This window comes from Canis lupus, chromosome 36 (assembly GCF_003254725.2).
Source record: "Canis lupus dingo isolate Sandy chromosome 36, ASM325472v2, whole genome shotgun sequence".
NCBI lineage: Eukaryota > Metazoa > Chordata > Mammalia > Carnivora > Canidae > Canis > Canis lupus.
This window is the reverse complement of record NC_064278.1, coordinates 14,478,910-14,493,569: the sequence shown is the minus strand read 5'-3', so window position 1 is coordinate 14,493,569 and position 14,660 is coordinate 14,478,910. Positions and strand designations below refer to the sequence as shown.

Below are 14,660 nucleotides of genomic sequence, written 5' to 3'. Positions count from 1 at the left end.
GATTACCTTTAAATAGAGAAAAATCAAGGGCAGACTAATCCAATCCTTTCACGCCTTGAAAACGAAAAGGAAAGTTTTAATTAGAATAATGTTTTAAAAAGAAAAACAATAAAATTCTTGAAAAATACCACCCAAAAATCGAGGAAGAAAGTGGGATCTTTTTACAATAGTAATAAATGGTAGGTTTGCATTCTGAGTAAAATCACATTACATATGAGGCTATTTTCTGATCATGAGCAAGAGCCTTTACTGATATGCTAGTGTAGACACAAAAAGTACCAACAGGTGAGATACTCTATAAACACTTTCATCTAATAAATAGCACATAGCTATTACTGAACATTCTTTTGGTAAGGCATTTATTTGAAGGACTTATGTGCTTTCAATCATGATATCTGGTGGGGAATGACAGGGTAAGGTAAAGAGCAGAAGAAACAAAGTTACTTAGTTTAAATAGCAACCAAAAAAATGGACTATAAAAATGAAAATTTCATCTGCTCAGAACAGAGACTGAAATGCATATGCTTTTCTGAAAATTATCATATCTAAGCTGGTAGCTTTGCAAGCAGTGTGATATTTTAGGTCCAGTGAAGCTGTGAAAAATCTATATTCTCCATATTAAAGAGATTCCTCTCTACCCATTTGTAGAGATATCTGTAGATTCACTGGATACAGTGTGTACTTTACCCAGATTCCCCCCAATGATAACATTTTAGAAAACTGTTATATAATAGCACAACTGTAGCATAAAAGCACAACAATGTTGATACAATCCTTTATCCCATTCACATTTTCTGGTTTAGTAAAACTGGTACTTATCTGTGTGCTTGTATAATTATTTAGTTCTACACAATTTCATCACACATGTAGGTTTATATATCACCATCCCTTATCAATTTTACACAACCCACAAACCATAAGTCAGAATACTCAACTTTTCCCAAATCACCAGCAATTTGAAAAATGCAGATATATACTCATTCATTTAATGTTGATTATGTAAATTAGGGATTAAATTATGTAAAAGATTATATTGCATTCAAATTCAGCCTAAGTGTTGGTATGTTCACGTTTGGCATTAGTGTATGAGAAAGGGGAGAAAGTATCATTTTCTCATGACTTCATTATTTCTAATAAATATAATGGATACTAAATGTTTCACAAAACACACACAAAAAAGCTAAACTTTCCATCCTCCAGTGGCCTAGACTTCCTGAAAACAACAAAAAAACTTAGCAATTTTATTATCTTGCCAAGTTTGTTGCACTGTTTTTACTTGTATAGAATCTCAATTCCTGCACATGTGAAATTGAGAATATGTTGAATCCATAAATCTCAGGAAATTATTTTAAATACTACTTAGTACCTGACTATCCTTTATCTTCTAAATAATTCTTGTAGGCCTTCTTAAATTCTCTACTTTTAGGGATAGAGAAGAAGAGAGTTTAATGATTTATTTTCCTCCAATAAAACTTCTATAGCTACTTGGCTACTTATTTAATCACAGTACCTCAGGTGGAGATTTCTATTCTTACATGAGTACAATATACTACACTATTCTTTTTTTTTATACTACACTATTCTTACAATGAGTACTGTAACATAGATAATTCAGATAATACTGTCCCAAATACGCCAAATTGTTTATTATTATAGTTAATTTTCTACATACAGTACTGTGTTCTTGAAAACAATTTTAAAACCAGGCATAATTTATGAGAGGTCAGGAAAATGCCTAATTACCCTTAACCTTTTAGACACGATCTTTGATAACTGCCTGAGTTTCTCAGTTCTAGGACACAATGTAAAGAATTTTATAGCTCTGGGACTTTGAAACTGCAATGAATACCACTACTCATTTATAGAATTATGGAGCACAAGGGGGAGCTACCAGGATAGTGTTTGTTTCATTTTGTTTTTTTAATCTGAGAGCTGCTTACCTGAGTGAGTTCACTTTGGGAAAACTCTGAGCTACACTCTGATTTTATGTAGATTTTGGTACACTATATCATACTTCAAGAAAAAGTTTATTAAAAACAATAAATCTAAAATAAACTTTACTTCTCTATCCCTATTTCTCTCAAAACTCAGTAAATATTATCACTGTACAAATCAGCTGCTAAACATGAAACTTGGAATCATCTTAGGTTGATTTAATTTTAGCTTCAAAAATGCACTCACCATCTTTACCATTATCATTTCTCATTTGGAATACTACAACAGCCTCTTAACTGGTTTCCCTGCTTTTACTTAGTCCTCTATTACCTATTCTCCATAGGATAGCCTTAGTGAAGGGTGATCCTTTAAAAGTACAATTTATTAGGCACCTAGGTGGCTCAATTGGTTAAGCGTCTGCCTTCAGCTCAAGTCATGATTGTAGATTGTAGACTCAATCCCCACATCGGGCTCCCTGCTCAGCAGTGAGCCTCTTCTCCTTCTCCCCCTTGCTACTCCCCCCCTCACTCAGGATGGATCTCTGTCAGTCAGTCAATAAATAAATAATAAATAAATAAATAAATAAGATCTTTTTTAAAAAGCACAATTTACCGCTTCATTTCTCTGCCTAATATTTTCTAACATCTATCACATTTAATCAGAATGTCTTTCCATGGATTTTGAGAACCTAAACCAGCACTGTCCAATAGAAATATGAGCCACATATACTTTAAAAATTTTTAATAGCCACATTTTAAAAAGTAAAAAGAGGGATGCCTGGGTGGCTCAGTAGTTGAGCATGATCGACCTTCGGCTCAGGGCGTGATCCTGGAGTTCTGGGATCAAGGCCCCCATCGGGCTCCCTGCATGGAGCCTGTTTCTCCCTCTACCTGTGTCTCTGCCTCTCTCTCTCTGTGTCTCTCATGAATAAATAAATAAAATCTAAAAAATAAATAAAAGTAAAAATAAACAGGTTAACAATGTTTTATTTAACTCAGTATGTTCAAAATATTATTTCAAAATATAATCAACATAAAAATGTGATGAGATATTTCACATTCTTTTTTGAGTACTGAATCTTAGAAATCCAGTGTTTATCAATTCAAAATAGCCATGTTTCAAGTGCTCAATAACTGCATGTGGCTCATACCTGTGTGTGGACAGCACATCTCTCAATATTTTAGCCTCTATTAACCTCTACAACTTTATCTAACATTCTTCTCAATTTTGCTTTGACATGTTCCAGCTGTTGTTCAAACATCCCAAGGCCTAGTCCTTCATCAGGTCTCTCTCATCTTTGTTTTCTCCACATGGGATGCTCTTAGCCCAGATCTTCACTTGGTTCATTCCCTCATTTAATTTAAATCCTTGCTCAAGTACCCCTCCACACAGAAACCAACCTTGACCAGTGTATTCAAAGGACCAGCCTCTGCCCTCCAACGCTTTACATCCCCTTACTTGCCTTATTTTTCTTCCCAGCATTTGATATATTATTATAAATTTAAGTTTTTATATCTATTCTTCTTACTAGAACATAAGCTCCATGGTGTGATAAACCTTTCCAGTTTTGCTCTCCTCTTAATTTCTTGTGCCTCAAACAGTGCTTGGCTATGGCAAAAAATCAGTATTTAATAAATACATGAATATACATGAAAGATTAGGCATGTGTGAAAATGCAGTTTTGCAACACTTAACAACAACAAAATGGAAACATCCAAAATATCCCAAATGAGAGAAGACCTGAATAAATCCTAATATATACATGCTATTTAATATTAAACAGCAGTTTACAAAGTTTACTCTATCCAAAAATCCTACTACTTAGTTGAAAAGGGAAAAAAAAGCAATTTGCACATAAGTATTTTTTTTAAAGATTTTATTTATTCGTGAGAGACACAGAAAGAGAGAGAGAGAGAGACACACAGGCAGAGAGAGAAGCAGGCTCCATGCAGGGAGCCTGGTGTGGGACTCGATCCCAGGTCTCCAGGATCACGCCCAGAACTGAAGGTGGCGTTAAACTGCTGAGGCACCCAGGCTGCCCCAGTATTTTGTTTATACTCTAAAATAATAATACTCTATCTATTTCTACAGATAAAGAGTTACATAGCAAAACTAACAATACTCTGCAGAGGGGACCAGGAATAGGGATGGAAGTCAATGGGAGTCTTTAAATATAAGGTTCAAATTTTTGCAATGAGAATATATTCATGCATGTTTCCCAATTTAAAATTAATACAATTTAAGGATATATCTACATAATAACATAAAATGTAGGAAATACATGATAATACCAAGAGCCTATATCTATATGAAAGAGTCATATGGGATTTTTTAAATTTCTCATTTCTCAAGTTTTATAGACTTTTTCTACAGTCCTGTAAAAGTAACTCTTCAAAAGACCAGTCAAGTATTAATGTATTTTTTAAGTGTCTCACTTTCATGATTATTACTGTTGTTTAACATTTAAATCTAGAAGACCTTAGGAAATTATTTTTCTTTTTCATAAAACTGCATACTACTCCCCTAGTGGAAACTAGGAAGAGCAGATGTGAATATTTATCCAAACTCTGGATATTAAATAATTTTTCAGGTTCATGAATAAAGAAATAATGGAAATAAACAGATCTGACCTTATGAAAAAATTTATTATTCCTATTTGTCAGAAGGAAATCAGAAAGTACAAAACAGGGCGGCTCAGTTGTTTAAGTCTCCTACTCTTAGTTTTGGCTCAGGTGGTGATCTCAGGGTTGTGAGATCAAGACCCATAAGGGGCTCTGTGCTCAGTGGAGAGTCAATCTTGAATTTCCCTTTCTCCTTCTTCCTCTGCCCCTTCTCTTGTGCATGCACTCACACATGCACACACACTAAGAAATAAGTAAAAAACGGGAATGTATTTTCAACAAATGTCCTATGTTAATTTTTTACTGTAGAACAGTGCTTAGGAATGAGGCACTAGGACAATTCTTCACTGACTAGGACCATCCTAACTCACCACAGAATATTAATCACCAGTGGCCCTATTTAAGTATCAACACATCAGACACCAAAAAAACCTCTCAATGTCCTTTTGCCCCTACCTTTGAAATCCAATACCATAGGGTCCGTGCACCAAACATTAAAAGCACAAAAATCACCAAGGAAACATGAACAACTAACAAAAAACGAAATTAAAAATAAAAACCACACGAAGGATTTTGCTAAGTAACTTGGCATTACAGACCAACAACTTTGAATATATTCATATTCATTCTAACCTTATCATTTTAGTAACTCAGTATCTTGGAATCTCTCTAAAGGCAATCATTTTAAATGAAATATTCTTACATTTTGGTTTAATAGTAATTAGAAACAACCTAAATATCCAATGTAACAATTAGGTAAATTAATATTCCTATGATGAGCTATTACACTGCCTATGAAAATGCAATTTTTAAAAATATGGAAAAAAATTAAGGGATCCCTGGGTGGCGCAGCAGTTTGGCGCCTGCCTTTGGTCCAGGGCGCGATCCTGGAGGCCATGGATCGAATCCCACATTGGGCTCCCGGTGCATGGAGCCTGCTTCTCCCTCTGCCTGTGTCTCTGCCTCTCTCTCTCTCTCTCTCTGTGTGACTATCATAAATAAATAAATAAATAAATAAATAAATAAATAAATAAAATTAAAAAAAATTAAATGAAAAAAGATACTAACATTATATGATTATAAGGATTTTAAATATAAATAATGTGGGGCACCTGGCTGGCTCAGTCAGAAGACCATGTGACTCTTGGATCTCCAGGTCATGAGTTCCAGCCTCATGTTGGATTACTAAAAACAAACAAAAACCTTAAAAAAAAATCCCTCAAATCTACCCTTTGCCTTAAAAAAATTCATATGCAGTCACTGAAGTACTTTTTATAATAATAAACAAATCAGCTGTACAGTAATAGAAGCCAGTTAAATAAATCATTCTCCCATAAAATGGATGGTACTTATCTAGGCTGTTGGAAATCATACTTTTACATGGTAAAATTAGAGGTAACATTTTTCACCTACCTAACAAAAATAAACAATACTGACTTCCTTATACATGTTACCAATAATAAAGGGATAAACTGATACAATCCTTTGCCAATTTGATAACATTCAATACTACAAGTGCATTATTAATACCCTTTGACTCAATAACTCACTTTAGAAATTTTATACATATCCCTCACATTTTCAAAGTAAAGTATGTACAAGGTTATTCAAGGCACCAGATTCTGTGGTTAAAAGGCTGTAAATAAGTGTCCATAGAGAAGGGTAGATTACATAAATCCTATTACATCCATACAATGTACAAGGCTATAAAAAGGAATGAGAAAGCAGTTTATGTACTGGTTTAAAGTTAAAAAAAAAAAAAAACTTAAAAAGGTACAGATGTGTATGGCCATGCTTTCCTTGTATATTTTTCAAAGAAGTAAAAAAATGTAAGTATATATATTTGCTTGTCTAGTACAAAGGCAGCTGGTGGGAAAGGAAATGTATGGCTAGGGAATATGGGTAAGAAGATTTTTTTGTTTCTTTACTATATAACCAACCTTCTATACCTTTCAGTTTTATACCACATGAACATATTATTATTAAAAGTTACTACAAAAAACAAAATGGAAAAGAAATCTTAACCAAAGACTATTCATGGAGATGAGGATATTCAAAAATAAGTGAAAAAAAAAAAGCAAGTTACTAAGAATTCCCAATTTTACACATAAGAAATGTACATTAAGGGACACCTGGGTGGCTCAGCGGTTGGGCGCCTGCCTTTGGCTCAGGTAGTGATCCCCAGGTCTGGGATCGAGTCCCGCATCTGGCTCCCTACGAGGAGCCTGCTTCTCCCTCTGCCTATGTCTCTGCCTCTCCTCTCAATCTGTGTCTCTCATGAATAAATAAATAAATCTTAAAAAAAAAAATGTACATTAAGAAAAGGAAATGAGGGCAGCCCTGGTGGTGCAGCGGTTTAGCGCTGCCGGCAGCCCGGGGTATGATCCTGAGGACCTGGGATCAAGTCCCATGTCAGGCTCCCTGCGTGGAGCCTGCTTCTCCCTCTGCCTGTGTCTCTGCCTCTCTCTCTGTGTCTCTATGAATAAATAAATAAAATCTTAAAAAAAAAAAGAAAGAAAAGGAAATGAAACCATTATGCCAAAGACTTATATGTACCACTATGTTGAATGCAGCATTATTTTTTTTTTGCAGCATTATTTACAATAGTCAAGACATATAGACAGCCTACATGTTCATTAACAGATGAATGGATTAAGAAAATGTGGTATATTTACATATGCAATGAATACTATTCAGCCATAAAAACAAGCGAAATAAACAAGGAAATCTTGCAATCTGCAACAACATGGATGGACCTGAAGGGCATTAAGCTGAGTGAAGTCAGTCAGAAAGAGAAAGACAAATATTGTATGGTCTCACTTATATGTAGAATCTAAAAAAAAAAAGGTAAATATAGGGGATCCCTGGGTGGCTCAGTAGTTTAGCGCCTGCCTTCGGCCTAAGGTGTGATCCTGGAGTCCTGGGATAGAGTCCCACATCAGGCTTCCTGCATGGAGCCTGCCTCTCCCTCTGCCTGTGTCTCTGCCTCTCTCTCTCTGTGTATGTCTCTTGAATAAATAAATAAAATCTTAAAAAAAAAAAAAAGGTAAATCTAAAAATATATGCATACACACACACCCTGCCCAAACTCATGGAAAAAGAAATCAGATCTGTAGTTCCCAGAGCTGGGGGTAGAGAGTAGGGGAACTGAGTGAAAACTATCAAAAGATACAAACTTCTAGTGTTAAGTACTGAGGATGTAATGAACGCTATGATGGCTAGAGTTAACTGCTATATGCTATGCTATATCAGAAAGCTGCTAAGAGAATAAATCCTTAAAATTCTCATCAAAAGAAACATTTTCTTCCTTGTATCCATCTCAGATGATGGATGTTAACAAAACTTCTTGTGTTAATCATTTTCTAATATGTGTTAGGTCATATGCTATATATACTTTAAAGTTCTACTGTGCAATATGTCAATTGCAACTCAATGTAACTGAAAGAAAAGATACGATTTACACCAAAATATTGACACGGATTATAAATTATGCATTATTTACAATAGCCAAGACATGGAAACAACCTAAGTGTCCACTGATGGATGAATGAATGAATAAAGAAAATGTGATATGTGAACACACACACATAGGAGTATCATTCGGCCACAAGAAAACAAGGAAATTCTGGTGTGCCTGGTGGCTCAGTCAGTTGGGTGTCACACTCTTGGTTTTGTCTCAGGTTATGGTCTCAGGGTCATGAGATGGTGCCCCAAATTGGGCTCTACTCTCTTTAGATTCTTTTCCTCTCCCCATGCCCTTCCCTCTGCTCACGCACATTCTTCCCCCCACAAATAAAATCTTAAAAAAAAAAAAAAAAGAGGAGGACATCCTATCACTTGCGACATGTATGGACCTTTGGGACACGATGCTAAGTGAAATAAGTTAGAAAAAGACAAATACCTTATGATCTCACTTATATGTACAATCTTAAAAAAACAAACCCTAATTCATTTTAGGTCTGGGGATGTAATGTAGAGCATGATGACTATTGTTAACAGCACTATACTACATATTTGAAAGTTGTTGAGAGAGATCTTTAAAGTTTTCATCATAATAAATTTTTGGTAACTGTGAGGTGATAGATGACTAACTAGATTAAATGTACTGGCCATCAATGAGATACCACCTCACACCAGGGAGAATGGTGAAAATTAACAAAACAGGAAACAACAAATGTAGGAGAGGATGTGGAGAAAGGGGAACCCTCTTGCACTGTTGGTGGGAATGTGAACTGGTATAGCCATTGTAGAAAACTGTGTGGAGGTTCCTCAAACAGTTAAAAATAGAACTGCCCTACGACCCAGCAATTGCACCACTGGGGATTTACCCCAAAGATACAGATGCAGGGAAATGGCAGGACACCTACACCCCAATGTTTATAGCAGCAATGTCCACAATAGCCACACTGTGGAAGGGGTCTCGGTGTCCTTTGACAGAGGAATGGATAAAGAAGGTGTGGTCTATGTATACAATGGGATATTACTCAGCCATGAGAAATATGGACAAATACCACCATTTGCTTCAATGTGAATATAACTGGAGGGTATTATGCTGAGTGAAGTAAGCCAATCGGAGAAAGACAAATATTATATGGTCTCATTCATTTGGGAATATAAAAAATAGTGAAAGGGAATAAAGGGGAAAGGAGAGAAAATGAGTGAAAATATCAGGGAGACAGAACATGAGAGACTTCTAACTCTGAGAAACGAACAAGGGGTAGTGGAAGGGGAGGTGGGCGGGGGGTTGAGGTGACTGGGTGACAGGCACTGAGGGGGGGCACTTGATGGGATGAGCTTTGGGTGTTATGCTATATGTTGGCAAATTGAACTCCAATAAAAAAATATCCAAAAAAAAATGTAGTGGTCATTTTGCAATATATGCAAATATCAAATCATCATGCTGTATCTGAAACTAATATAGTACCAATTATATCCCCCCAAATTGAATAAATAAAAGCCACCCCCAAAGATTTACACCAAAGTATTAACATTGATTATATTTAAGCCATGAATTTAGGGGTAATTTTTATGTATTGGTTTTGAAAATTGTCTTCAACAGACATGTAGAAGAAACACTAATAAAATGAGATGTTTTGCTTATCAAAAGAGTAAAGATCTTTTAAGACTAATTCCCAAAATAGTATGCAGCTCCTCTGGAAATACTATGTGGGAAAAAAGTATTTTTATCTTAAACTGGTTTTCACCCAGTAAAATTCACCCACTAGGAATCTCTTCTAAGAAACTACCCAAAATTGAGAAAGTCTTCATGTATAAAGTTACTATCTTAGTACTCTTTTTAGGAACATATAATCAGAAGCAACCTAGTCAGTATTACAAAAAATGGCTAAATCATGGTCTCTAGTTGAACAAAATATCATAGTTGTTAAAGCAATGCTTATAAACAGTAGTAAGTAATCTAGAAAATGCTTATAATTTGTTTAAAAATAGTGTGCCTGGGTGGCTCAATGGTTGAGTGTCTGCCTTTGGCTCACGTCGTGATCCTGGGGTCTTGGGATTGAGTCCTGTATCAGGCTCCCCAGAGGGAGCCGATTTCTCCCTCTATGTCTCTGCCTCTCTCTCTGTCTCTCAAGAATAGATAAAAGCTCAAAAAATTTTGTTTTAAAAAATGATATAAAATGGTGAAAGTATTATATGTGAAAGTATTATAATCAACTACTCATAAATTTCAAATTTAAAGATTTATAAAAAGAAAAAAATTGAAAGAAAAGTCATTATTGTGTTTCATTGTAAGACCAAGAGTTTTTGCCTCACTGTAGTTCATTCCACTTTTCTTTAATGAATATAATTGGTATGTTAAAGAAAAAACTCATAATAAATATGTATATATAATCTCAGAGTATAATGTACAGGTCTGTCAGTGATTATGATATATATTTAGGTTACACCATATAAGGATACTATTCACAGAAATAGATTAAAATTAGTTTTCCTGACGTAATGAATTAAATGTCTTAAATTCAAGAAAGATGAGAGACAGCAAATCATTATTAAAAGCACTAAAGATTGGGACACTTCTGTGGCTCAGTGGTTGAGCGTCTGCCTTCAGCTCAGGGCGTGATCCCAGGATCTGAGATCGAATCCCACATCAGGCTTCTTGCAGGAAGCCTGCTTCTGCCTCTGCCTATGTCTCTGTCTCTCTCATGAATAAATAAAATCTTAAATAAAATAGAAGCACTGAAGAAACCTCAAGTATGTAAATGTTCTTGTCATAGCTAATAAAGATCAATGATGACAAAAAAGATGGCTCAGCACTATGTGTCTAACATCACTGAAATCAGATTTTACCTGATCAGAAATAGTAGTACATCTTTATAATTATGATTTCCTGGTATTACTCAATAATACCTAAAATCAAACATGAGATAGGGACACCTGGGTGGCTCAGTGGTTGGGTGTCTGCCTTGGGCTCAGGGCGTGATCCTGGAGTCCCAGGATTGAGTCCCACATGGGGCTGGCTCCCTGCATGGAGCCTGCTTCTCTCTCTCTGCCTATGTCCCTGCCTCTCTCTCTCTGTGTCTCTCATGAATAAATAAATAAAATCTTTTTAAAAAGAAAAAAACAAACAGGAGATAAACATCTGATCAGTTTTTCACATTCTCAAGAAAAAGTAAACGGAAAATATTACTGAGGGATATCAAGGATACAATAATTCAGGGAAAAATAATATATATGCAATTTTCAGTAAAATGACTCATGAATTTCCTAATAGTATATAATGAAAGCTTTCAGAATAGTAGCATGCTTTGTTGCAAATCTGTTTAACCTGAATGAGTTGCAACTATTTCCATAAAATCCAGGTATTAATTTTTCTTGAAAACAAACAAAAATAATGTGCCCCATTCCTGTACAGCAATCAACATGGTCTGCCTCCAACTATAACCTATTAGCTATTACCTTTTATTATCTACTTGACCTCACGAACTCACTTCACTTGCCTACTTCAGGAATTTGAGTAATACTTAACCTCATTTCTTTCTTTCTTTCTTTCTTTATTTATTTATTTATTTATTTATTAAACCTTATTTCATAATGAATATACTTTTCATTTATTTTAACTTTTAAAAGATTTATTTTTTTAAAGATTTTATTTTTATTTATTTGACACAGAGCACAAGCAAGGGGAGCTGCAGGCAGAGGAAGAGGGATAAGCCCTCTCCCACTGAGCAGGGAGGGAGCCCAATGGAGGCTGATCTCAGCATCCTGGGATCATGACCTGAACTGAAGGCAGCAGCTCAACCCAGGTGTCCCATGAAAATTCTTTTAAATAATAAAGCTAACAAAGTCACTAAAAAAGGTTAGATCATATAAAAATGCATAAAATCCTGATGCTTAGCTATAACTTTTAAAATGTTTATATATATTTTTTCTAAGCAGACAGAATTACAGTGGTTTTCAATGTTTACTAACAGTTTTCATAGTTTCATAATGTAAACAGTATTTTAAAATACAAAATGATGCTAGGATATGTAAACTTCTGCAACAAATATATTTCATAAAAATATCAGAGGTAACAAATTCATTTGTAAAAAGTTTCATTTTATAGTTTCATAACTAAAATAACTGATATTCATCCTAAAGTAACATGAAGGAAGGGAATGGGGGCAGGACAAGGACATAGGCAACTAATTACTAAAATATATGGAAAAGGACACGGTATTTGTAATAAGGCAATAAATAATGCAGTGATTTATGACACTCAAAGAATTACTCAGAAGTTTTACACAGTATGAGAAAGTCAGTAAAGTACTGAGTCTTCAAAAAATAGACATTAAATCTTTTAAACTATTAAGATTAGCAGGTCTCTGCCCTTTCTGATTCCTTTGGCTAATTCCTCTGTGTCCTTAAAGACTCAAATAGAATACACTCTCCAGGAACGTCACCCTGACTCTAAATCTTAAATGATTCTCCTTTAATGAATCTTATTTTCATTATCATAAACTTGTCTGTAAACTCCTCAAACTCAGAACCCTTTTATCTTCAACACCAGGCATAGGGCCTGGCCCAAGACAACATTATCAAATGGAAATAATACTAGTTAATCAAGGCATGAGCAAAACTAGATTCTGCTTAAAATTCAGTGTCTTCCCCTTAAATGTACCACTACTCACATGAAGTACTGTTAATTTGTATCTGTAGTCTGTAAATTGTCCCAAAGCCTACCAGTCAGTAACCATCCTGAGTCTATTCCCATAATTGAAAAAGAACCTATTTCCTAGCTCTGCTTAATTGAGTTGTATTTTACTAACAAAATGTTTCTTTTCTTTTTTAATAAACAGAATCCACTACTAGAGGGAGCATCTTTAGGACTAAGAAATAGATGGAAAGTTCTCATCTGCTTAAGTTTAAATAAACAGGTAACAATTTTCATACAAAATTTCCACCTTTAAGTGCAAGCACTTTATATTAAACTAATCAGAACTAGACCAGACTTGAAGATTACTTTCAAAGAAGGCAATCTGAGGGGATCCCTGGATGGCTCAGCGGTTTAGTGCCTGCCTTCCGCCCAGGGCATGATCCTGGAGACCCGAGATCGAGTCTCGCATCGGGCTTCCTGCATGAAGCCTGCTTCTCCCTCTGCCTGTGTCTCTGCCTCTCTCTGTCTCTCATGAATAAAATCTTTAAAAAAGAAAAAAGAAGGCAATCTGACATTCCCTCGGCTTCTTTACTGACCCTACCCACAATGTAGTTCACAGAGATCAAATGAGAAATGAAAATAGACTGTTTTATAAGCATTCTAATACATTTATGAATATCCTATTGCTAATTAAGTACAACCAAGTTAACATTTTGAGGCATCAGAAAAGGCAACTATGCTCTTCCATACGGTGCCTCCTCACTTAGTGTCTCTGATAATCACAAACCTCTGTGCTGATAGAAACATGATTAACAGTGTCTAGGCACTTCCTAAATTCTTAAATCCTTTAGAAAACATAAAAAGAGAAAAGCTGTAATGTTGCCAAGTTCAGTGTTAAATAGTGTATCATATACCTTCTAAACATACAATCTGGAAGCATAAAACTATGCTTTGTTAGTACCAAACTCAAAAAGCATATACTAACTGGGAAATCCCTGTTAACATTTTAAATCTTATACCTGCAATTATTTAAGTTCTTACAATGATAAACGTACAACACTCTCTCCAGAGATATACCTATATCATATAATAGCAACATGTTAGCCAACGTGGTAATTCCTACATAAATTACAGATTTCTGAAGTTTGAAGGAAACTTAATAATGGTCCAGTCTTCTAATTTTATAGATTTGACAATTGGACTAGAGAGCTGAAGTGACTGGCACAAAGTCATAACTTAAAAAAGCAAGATTTTTCTGGTTAAGTACTTTAACAGCTTCGCTCTAGAAAACAGCTTATTCGCAAATATTCCAGATAATGGCTTATTCAATTTTACTTTCTACATTATGACCATAGTGTAATGATATAAACCTTAAGCTAAAGTTTATATATAATTCATAGTAACTTAATATATAAAGAGGCTTCATTCATTTTAGAAAATCAATGACTTGAGGCACCTGGGTGGCTCAGTGGTTGAGCGTCTGCCTTTGGCTCAGGTCATGATCCCGGGGTCCTGGGATCGAGTCCCACATCGGGTTCCCCGCAGGGAGCCTGCTTCTCCCTCTGCCTGTGTCTCTGCCTTTCTCTGTGTCTCTCACGAATAAATAAATAAAATCTTAAAAAAAAAGAAAAGAAAAACAATGACTGAAGGAATCACTCATGTTTTAAAAACAACCATTTTAATATTTAAAAATATTGAAGCCTATAGTTATAGGTAAGTATGAGGTAGTAACATTTCAAGAAGAGTTTGGTGATAATCTTAAGACACCTTTTAAAAGTGCAAAGGATTTCCTGTGTGGTACTAAAAGTACAAAGTCCCAGTTACAGAAGTTTTCTCTAAGTATTTACACAATACTGCCTGTAGTAAATTTCAAGATGCAACATTTGCCCCACCGAAATAAAAATACAGAGTTCTTATAGAGACAGTATATGCATTAAACCATGGCAAAACCATAGATCGTTAAATAAAAACTGAAGCTTGGGGCTAATATTAAAGTCCAAAAAAGTGTA

General features: G+C 35.1%; 1 protein-coding gene across 10 annotated transcripts in view; it reads right to left on the bottom strand.

Moving 5' to 3' along the window:
* PPIG (peptidylprolyl isomerase G) overlaps positions 1-14,660 on the bottom strand; it is a 51,527-nt gene that overhangs the window by 34,050 nt on the left and 2,817 nt on the right. For 5 of the 10 annotated variants that reach the window (XM_025460095.3, XM_025460093.3, XM_025460091.3 and 2 more), the window contains exon 2: positions 7-54. The gene's annotated coding sequence lies outside the window, so the exon portion shown is untranslated. Of the gene's footprint in view, positions 1-6; positions 55-1,366; positions 1,420-14,107; positions 14,266-14,660 lie in introns of all 10 variants that reach the window. The other 5 variants (XM_049106248.1, XM_049106245.1, XM_049106249.1 and 2 more) reach the window with 2 other exon arrangements.